Source organism: Notothenia coriiceps, unplaced genomic scaffold (assembly GCF_000735185.1).
Source record: "Notothenia coriiceps isolate Sejong01 unplaced genomic scaffold, NC01 NC01_scaffold00000339, whole genome shotgun sequence".
Classification (NCBI taxonomy): domain Eukaryota; kingdom Metazoa; phylum Chordata; class Actinopteri; order Perciformes; family Nototheniidae; genus Notothenia; species Notothenia coriiceps.
The window spans coordinates 19,038,720-19,048,538 of NW_011333040.1; the positions used below are offsets into that span (position 1 = coordinate 19,038,720).

At 39.6% G+C, this 9,819-nt stretch overlaps 1 long non-coding RNA gene across 2 annotated transcripts; it reads left to right on the top strand.

Moving 5' to 3' along the window:
• Positions 1–1,328: 1,328 nt before the first annotated feature.
• Positions 1,329–6,008, top strand: LOC104947896 (uncharacterized). Of its 2 annotated transcripts, none has more exons than XR_798605.1 (2): positions 1,329–1,424; positions 4,514–6,008. It is a non-coding gene; the product is annotated as an uncharacterized lncRNA (long non-coding RNA). The 2 variants fall into 2 exon arrangements; XR_798607.1 differs by having other exon boundaries at positions 4,520–6,008.
• The last annotated feature ends 3,811 nt before the right edge of the window (positions 6,009–9,819 follow it).

Consider the following 9,819-nt stretch of genomic DNA (forward strand, 5'->3'; position numbering starts at 1 on the left):
CCCCCCCCCCCTCTCTGAGTTCCCACCTCAACGTATGATAAGCTATCTGCCCCAAAATGGCATCCACCCTGAGGCTGAGGTAACAGGCAACTGTAAAGCATCACAGCACCTCTGTAATAAAAAGATAACGAGGATTTTCACAGTTTCTCTTTGGAAAATCCAGAGAAAGATGCCACATCTAAAGTGGTGTTTCAGCTTTGCCATGGAACTAACCTTCCTTTTGAACAACAGCACTGACAACCTATCACGAAATCCGATAAATGGATTGCTTTGGGTATTCGTGATCCCCAGAAGATAGATCCTTATTGTGTTGTTGACCCCCCTGATCTTTCCCACAATCAATATAAACATTGTTAGATTGCCAAATGATGAGATGAAAAGAGGAAACTTTCAGATTGTAATGACCCCAGGGCCATATCTTTATTGTCATCAGGACAGGTTCTGTATTTTAAGTAGGTGGCAGCAAGACACAACACTTTGTCCCCCAGTGTTGTTGAATACAATTATTTTATTAACCTGTACACTACTCGTTGCTGCCATGTATCAAATCTAATCTCATTGGGAAGCCAAAAAACTGTGATTTGTATCTTAAATGAAAGGAGATGTTGCAATTTGACATGATGAACAAAGAAGTTAGCTAACTAACATCGTAAACATTGTTGAATGAAGACTATTGAAACTTGGAAGAGGATGCTACGCAAAGACTGTGTTTGCTGATTGATCTGTCTCTTTGTTCGGTTCAAGTTAGATATCTTATGTTTAAGGTAAGGATAAGATGTCAGATAGTGAGTTTCCTAAGAATTTTCACAAAGTTCCTTAAATGTAGGGTTACCTTTTAGACACGATCCCGAACCACTCTCGCATTGTTTTCCTCGGTGTGGCTGTGGCCAAATAGTTCAGCTACCATGTAAGAGGCAAAAAGAAGTGCATGTTCCTAATAGCTGCAGCCGGCCTGCTTCTCCTTTTACTCGCAACTGATCACAATAGAGGCAGCAGTGCAAATGCTTGATTTCTGAAAGAACCTTTACTTCTTTCCTGCCTCCACTTTCCTGGCCTCATTGGTTACCTCTTGCAACACCAACAGGGAACTTTCCTTCATTATAATGAAGTCAGATGTACTTTTACACTCAGGTAAATACAGACTTTTGGCATGAATATAGAGAGAGCTAGACACAGAAACCAATTTGTTGAACTGTTCTATTCTGTTTATACATTCATTCATTGTTATTGCTGCTTTAACCACACTAGAGTGACATCCTGAACCCTAACTGTCTATTGTCACCTGTCTGCAACATTCAAAACAAAAATGTCTGTCTCCTTTTCAGCACATCAGCAGCCGGCGTCATAAAGACAGAGCAGCAGGTAAACCAGCCAAACCGAAATACAGCCCGTACAGCAAACCGCAAGGACAGACGAACCAGCCGGTGAGTCACTGCACGCTTTAATCATGTTATCACAACAATAACGATGACTCAGTTCTAAGAGCCTCTTTGGAGACAGTCAAATCAACCCATGACAAACAGCTATTGTTTGACATTTGAGTTCAGTGTCATTCTCTTGTTCTAGTCACTCATAGGTCTGCGCCCATACCGATTACGTACCCCTCATTTTTGCTTTGTTTTAATAGGAGAAAACTTTGGAAAGAACTGCATGCAGAATTTTGGCAGTTTAATGTTTCTCTTTATCAGCTAAAAGTCATGCACAGCTCCTCTAAAGTTTCTGTTCTTTGATAAGCATTCAATTTGCTTGACGTCAGCTAATTCAATAACATGTCAACTTTCATAAACGGTTCACCTGTTACCTGTTATTAAAGTTCACTGGCAGAACACGGTGGGATTTAATTTGAAAACTTGATATTTTATTGACAAAAATGGCATGAATCAAGGCTCCTCTGAGCCAGCACGCTGGAGGTGGAATGCAGACTTGGGGTCGAATACTATTTATAAGTAATTGTAAATGTCAGTTTTAACTATTTTTGAGTAGCTCAGCTTCTGCATCAAGACCAAATTAATTTCAGGCGAGTTTTCAAACCACAGAATAAGAGAAGTGAACTGAAAGGACTTTCTTAATGTTTTACTGAGTTAAACTTTCTGGTACTCACTGTCCTGTGCCACTGAACCCCGGCAGTCTCACACTCCAGGAGGATTGAATGCCACATGACGAGGATTGGTAGGATGCATGAAGGAGTCGTGTGGATTAAACGTGGGAAAGATAAAGGAGCGCCTGACTTTCCATCTTACAGAAGCTCCCAGAAGAAGGCATTAATCACACACACTGTTTGCCGAGACAATGCGCGGGGGTTACCAGTGTGGGGGAAATGACTTTTTCTGAAACCCATCATTGACTGAGTTAACGGAGAGAAGCTTCTTTGATGAGTGGAGAGCAAAGAATGCCTCCCATAGGGTTACGATGCCTGAGTCAGTGATTGATAACCCATGACAACGGCTGCCATCGCGGTGCTGTGAGACCGTAGATTTTCCATTACAGATACAGAAGATTAAGCCAGATAACTTTGATGACCTTTTCACCCTATTAGGCTGGTTCTGGAGGTTGAATGCTTTTTTCCCAGTTGTCCTTCTGTGGATTCTTGCATTCCTTCTTCCTCATTCTTTTTCAATGCACACTACTATGGATTTTGACTTTGAAATAGCAAAATACAATCCAAGCTTTTGTGCCTCAGATTATGTTGAACACTTGGAGCAATTAGCATCTGATTTCTGGCACCTGTTTGCTCCCCTGCCCCCCCCCTCTCTCTGTGCCTGCACACTGCACTTCAAAAGCAATGTCCTCAGCCATAACATACCATAACTACGTTTCTTCTAAGAAAACTAATGTTTGTGACATCACCATGGTGTCTCTGTGGAACCAGGATTGTAACAGAGAAGTCTGGAAAACCCCGAAGACAAAAGAGATAAACAACATGATAAAAACCAGACTATCCCAGAGCACTAATGGCGCTTTTCCACTGCAGGGCCTCGCTCGCCTCAGTACAGTATGGCTAGGCCTCGTTAGGCCTTGTTAGGCCAGGTTCACTTTATGCTGCGTTTCCATTACAGTTTAGGAACTGGGGTAGTAACTATAGTAACGCAGTGTAGGCGGAGCTGTGACGTCATCTTCCATGCGAAATACAAAACCAACATCAGCCGTTAGCTGTTAGCCCTAGAGCTCACAGCTCCTCATATCTGTTCAGAAACTAGACAAAAGTTAAACAAGTACAAACCACAGACTGTCTGTGTCATGGCGAATACATTCTCTGGTTTATTTATGTCTGTATAGGCCGTTGTTGTGAGTGTGGACGTTTGGAGCATATACAACGTTAGCTTAGCCAATCTCCATTCAGAAAACACGCATTTTAAAAGATTTTTCGCCTGCCGTCTGTCTGCAGACTTGTCAAAGCATTAATTTTTACTAACCGGTATCAGTATGTTGTTGCTTCGGCATCATTTTGAAACGTGTATTACAATTAAATCACGGTTAAATATGTTCATTTTGTTGTAGTTGCCAGCGATTCTCTCACTAGTTTAGCATACTCAGCCCGGTTGTTGGCCCGGAAAGAACCTCGATTTTGGAGAGCCAGAAAAACTGTGAAAAAGTACCCGCTAGCCAGAACTACGCCTAGTGGAAACGCAAACAAAAACGGGTTTAAACCGCGCTCCGCGCTGTAGTGGAAATGCGCCATTAGTGATACACAAAAATGTTTTGTCCAACCAACCGTACAAAAACCACAATATTTAATTAACATGGGGATCCTGGAAATAGGAATTGTTTTTTTTTATCAAGATAACAGTTTATTAATTTCCTGCTTATACAGTTTAGATTAATAGGCAAATGATTTTGTATGGAAATGAAATGGAAATGCAAGATTGAAATCAAATCCCCTTTAATGTTCACCCACATGTTCACAGGGCCACACACATACAGTATGTAGTCCCTGCATTGAAGCCATCCTAGTATTAGGAAGCACCTGGGAAGCAGTGTGGGGGCAGGGTGACTTGATCAAGGGCACCTCTGCAGTACACAGACTCCATTCAAGCCTCTTCTTTTAGTAGGCTAGTGTGCTTGGTATTGAACCAGTAATTTGGTAAGGACCAAATTGTGTCTCCAAATATCGAAAAATATAATGTTTAGATGACATTTACCATTTGCTGACTTTTGCTTTAATCTGTAATGGTGAAAGTATTTATATTATAATAGTTAATTTTAGCAGAATATGCGATGTTAATATAGATCTGGCCTTTTTGTTTACATTATTATTACTTTTATTTTACTTTATTGAAGACAGTTAGAAAAGACATGTGGTACAAGTTACAAATGTTCAACAGTTCAAAGCTACTAGTGTTCAGCTTAGTCTCTATTATTGTACATCAATTGACCAGCCATACATAGTTGACCTTACTTGAAGGCGTACAATATTTAAACCACAATTATAACCAAAACAGACCATGTAGCCATAATTGTGCACAACCTGTGTACACATAGACTGTACTGACTGTATCTTGTCTCCCTCTGCAAGGTGAAGCTGTCCCTGGGGAAGGAGCGCCTGTGTCCTCTGAACACACAGATCATACCGGCTCACCTAGCGGCAGTGGCGGCTGCCATCAGCAACTCTTTCACGCACCGCACTAATCACATTACTAACCACGCCTCGACCCCTAACCTCTTCCAGACTCAGACCCTCCCCGCTGCACTGCTCCGCCCGGCCCCTGGTCCTGTGAGGACCTCCCACCCACAACTCCTCTTTGCCCCTTATTGACCTGTTTGACCCTGGGGGGGGGTGGAGATCTGCACCGCCTCCTGTTAAGGACCAAAACAACATGTGCTACACCCGGACCAGGCCAAGGAGTCGTGTCAGCATCTGCACTCCTTCTATGCATCCGGAAACATTTTTTCCCACCTCTCCTCACATGGATTATCCCACATTTAAAGCTAAACCCGGCGAAGCAATGGGCGCTCTCATGATGGATTAATTTCTCTGATCCCACTGAAGAGACCTGGGCTACAATATACATGCTTTCTGTGCCAACCTGCAGCCCACGGATCACACCCGGACCCCTTACCTGGTTCTACATTGTACCGCAATAATGTATAAGACTAACCCCGTGAACTATGCAGTGTCTTTATTTCATGATGCAAGGCACAGTTTGAGCTACAAATAGGGAAGGGATATGCTTTTTGAAAAGATACAGCGTGGCACTAAGATCATGCTTTAGTGGAGGATTACTGTCGCTCGTAATTTAAAAGGCTGTAACTGATAAAAGAGCGAGTAAGGCCCTCCTCAGTTCCTGTATGCACTTTAAGCTCCTTCTCTGTTGATGTCTACATTAGATGGCTAGACTGTGTTAGATTGTTAGAGTATGTGTCGTGATGTGTGTTTTTGTATCTGTACAGTATATGTGTATGTGTGTAGAAGTGCGTGCTCCTGCATGTGTGCTTGTCCATGTGAATAAGTATGTGTGTAATTGAATGTGTGTGTGTGTGTGTGTGTGTGTGTGTGTGTGTGTGTGTGTGTGTGTGTGTGTGTGTGTGTGTGTGTGTGTGTGTGTGTGTGTGTGTGTGCTTCTCATCTGCCATAAGCCATTCTAGTTGATATCCAGGACACATTGGGCCTCATTCATAAACATTGCAAACTCACAAATCTGTGCACAAACCGTGCAATTGTTTTACTTTTTGTAATGTAATGTAACTGTTTTAGTTTTCATTGTTTTTTATAGTTAGCCTCTAAGGATCAGCTTTCCTCAGAAATTTCTAGTGCAAAAACAAATTTGAATTAATACCATTCGCATTGTGTTCAATACAAAAATGACCAATGCGCATGTGTCATGAATCCGTCTATAATTTGCCACACTTTTTTGTGTGCAAAGTTTCTACGCTCATATTGGTGAGTGGTGAATGAGGCCCATTGTCACTGACCATGTCTCAGGCCAGAGGGACCACAAAGGCTTGTGTATAGTAACTGTCGGTGTGTAAAAGGTGAATAATTTCAAATAAAAAGAGTCCTTATTTGTTAATGCTGTGTATTCTGTGTAGTTTTAATTTAAATATATTGGGGTAGAAAAATATATATACATACAAATACTGTAAGGGTAACCTATCAACTGAAGAATATTAACTTTGTTGCATCAAGGAGTGCACATAAAACAACATTTATCAGAGAATGTGCCTCAGATGCACATACACACACAGAGTACTACATTACAATTCAGAATATGTACTTCAAATTCGTAACTCAACTCCATTTTAACTACTAACAAAATGTGTTTTTGAAGGATATGCATTCTATTTGTTTGTATCGAAGTGTTTGTTTTACAAAGGCTTATCCGTAATTCTGATGTAAATATTTCTGTTGGATTCTATTAAATTATTTATTGTTATTATTTATTGTAATAATGTATTTAACTAGAATGAGCAAGCAGAGCAGACGTGTCCATTCATATTTGAATAACTGAATGACAGATGATCTATGGAATAATAACACGCTTGATTGTTTACTGCATTTATGAATTTTACTTGAGGAGACTGACACTTAACAGCATAACATTTAGGCACTGTAAGAAAATACACATCTGTAACAAACAGGTGTACATTTTGCATTTAGGGACTATTTTCATTTGTGGATGAATCCACATTAGGAGTTCTATTGAATACTTACAGCAGCAGGACAGTGTATTGAGACAAATTCAACTTCAGTGCAAGGCAAGGCAAGGCAAGTTTATTTATATAGCACCTTTCAACACAAGGCAATTCAAAGTGCTCTTCAAAAATGAAAGACATTAAGAAAATGGCATTTAAAAACAGTCATTAAAAAGCAAAGATAAGAAAATAAACAATATAAGAAAAAAATACATCGATACAAGTTACAGTGCAGTTTAAGATATGAATAGTTCAATTAAAAGCAGCGGCAAAAAGAAAGGTCTTCAGCCTGGATTTAAAATTAGTCAGAGTTGCAGCGGAGTTGCAGTGTATGTTAGTTGAAATGAAGGAACACGTCAATAGTAAACACTGTGGCTCCCTTGGCTGTTCAACGGTTTTTTGACAATAGAAGTATTTTACACAGAGGAATAACATTCATAAAGCTTTGGTTACAAGAAAGAACACATCGTTGGTTTTGGAATTCTAATGGGAGTTGTTGACAATACTCCAATGCCTCTTTACTTTATTAATATAGGTCTCTTGTATTTTTTTTCTGCATAGCAACATGGCAATCCTGTAAGTAATTATTTTCCATTGTGCACCACATTGATACATTGGGCACAAACAGATGAACAGAGTTAGCCCATCACCAGCCGATTGACGTAACCACGATAGTTACTGTACATGTTTCTGCAGTCAATTTCCTGTTTCTATCAAAATACATTTGACAAAGAGGCAGTACACTGTGGTTACCATGCAGAGGTTTCATCAAAAAACATACATGTGGAACACAACCATCAGCGCATACATTTACAATAAAATTCACAGGCACTGATGCACACATCATAAATTAATCTATGATGTCTGACATCTTAAGGCCCAGATGGCTTTTTTTCCCCCAGGAAATAACATCACTGACAAAGCAGCTCTGAGCGGCTTAACTCTGACATTTTTGGAGGGACCCCAATTTACCACAACACCATAACTCATACGGCACATATTAAACTCAGTTGTTGAGTCTGTGAACTTTTCCATGAACCCTGAAGCTTATTCATCCATCCCTCGTTTGCAGCACCTCCACCCCCGAACTCCCAGACGCATGAAAGATGGCCGTTCAGCCAGAGGAGGGAGCTTCTTTCCACCGAAGGCCCCGCTCGCTCTCCAAAAGCAATAGTGACTCTGTGGCCTCCATCTCTCTTCCATTTATTCTCACTGTAGCAATGATCACAAACATCTGTAAGTGGGAGCCTCTCTATCTGCGGTTCAGGAGAGCTATCAAGAGAAAAACACTGCCTGACTCCATCTCTGTCAGCGGGAAAAATGCTGTGAACAGCTGGGCGTTGAACTGAGCAAGCAAAGGAATGAAGATTACGCCTGAGTGTGACTCAAAAAGGGGAAGAAAATGTAGTTCTTGGCTCAAGTTAATGTCAAGACCGATACTGAAATCAAGTTAACCTTAGCTGAAGCATGTTTCAAGACAATGAATGTAAAAATTATGAAAAACAGCGGAAAATAATTGTCAGTCAGCTACTTAAAACAAAAACAAAACAATAGGGAGTAATTACAATGTTTAGATTTACTTAACAATATAATATATCATTAAAAAAATGACTACTTATCAAAATGAATGATCATTAAGCTGCGGAGGTGATTCTACTAACAATTGTAACAAATAATCCAACAGTATTTTAGCATTTTCTTTTTTTTACTTGATGATAATCAATGTAATATTAAATGCATTATTAAAAATATAAAGCTAGAAGAATAAAAATAGGAAATACATTTTTTTTGGGGGATATACTTACTGTATATCTTGGAGTTAGTCCAATTCACAGTCAAACACTTTCACAGAGAAAGAACAAAATAGATAAACTAAGAAATAGATCAGCAAAAAAATGGTAACTGTTCTTTGCAAATGCTGCTGAAGCATCCGTGACTGAAAATAATACCTTTTTGTTTTATTAAAAAAATCACAACCCCTTCCAGACAGAACAAAGCTAACATGAACAGGATGTCTGAATGTTGATTTGAAATTAAATGCCGATTCAGTCTGATCATCGCACGAGAGCATGACTGGAATAAAACCTTATAAAAATATGATTCTCTCTTTTCAAATGCCAGCAATGCAGGCATGCATAATAAGTGTGCCAGTCAAGAGGTGCTGGTTTCCAAAAATTGCAAAGAGAGACAATAGAACGTCATTATTAAAACATGTTTTGTACAGTATCTTAAGAATCAGGAAAACTGAAATGGTGCAAAAATATTATTTTGTATTTAATTCATTTTTAATGGGCAAAACCTGTATGTCATTACCATCAGGCCTGATGAAGCAGCACAGCTCGTTATGATCCTGAAATAGATTTCTTTCCCAGCTAATGCGTTGTCACGGAACTTGAGTCATAATTATGTGACATTTTCAGCTTGCGTGATCCAAAAAGTCCAGTCTTAGGTACATTTGACATTTACCTATGCATGGCGGCGTACCAAGAGCACAATGGAACAATGGAAAAAATGCATCCAATTCTCTCCTTATCATCTGCTCGGCTATGACTGAATATCAACTACTGTACAATCAGTAAAAACATCAACCCCAAGTTATTTATGACTGTTATTGGAGGAATAGCAGTACTGAACTTACAAGCCCACAGTTACATTAAAGAGCATGTCGACATCTGTTTCCAAATACTGGCCAACAGATAACCTTTAAAGATTGCAGTTGGATATCTACACCAAAAAAAAAAGTGAATTGTAAAAAAGACAGCAATGTTAACACATTCAGTGTTATTGAAATCAATTATGAGACCATTACATCTTGCTCTATATACACATCCATATGGTCTTCATTTCCACAACACCCCTTGATCATTTCACTGTACAGGAAGGTGATTTATAAGCAGACTACCTGCTTGTGTTGGCCAAATTCCATCCAGACTCTTCATGTTATGCTCTCTGTCACTGTAACATAAAATAAGTACATTGCTCCTATTAGTTCTATCGAGTTGTTATTCATTTTTCATTACGAAAGGGAAAGGGTTGAGAAAAGAAACCCCTAAAGGCCGCAGCACTCAGGCGGGATGTTGTAACCATGGTTAGACTGCCAAGGCACACNCATGTTATGCTCTCTGTCACTGTAACATAAAATAAGTACATTGCTCCTATTAGTTCTATCGAGTTGTTATTCATTTTTCA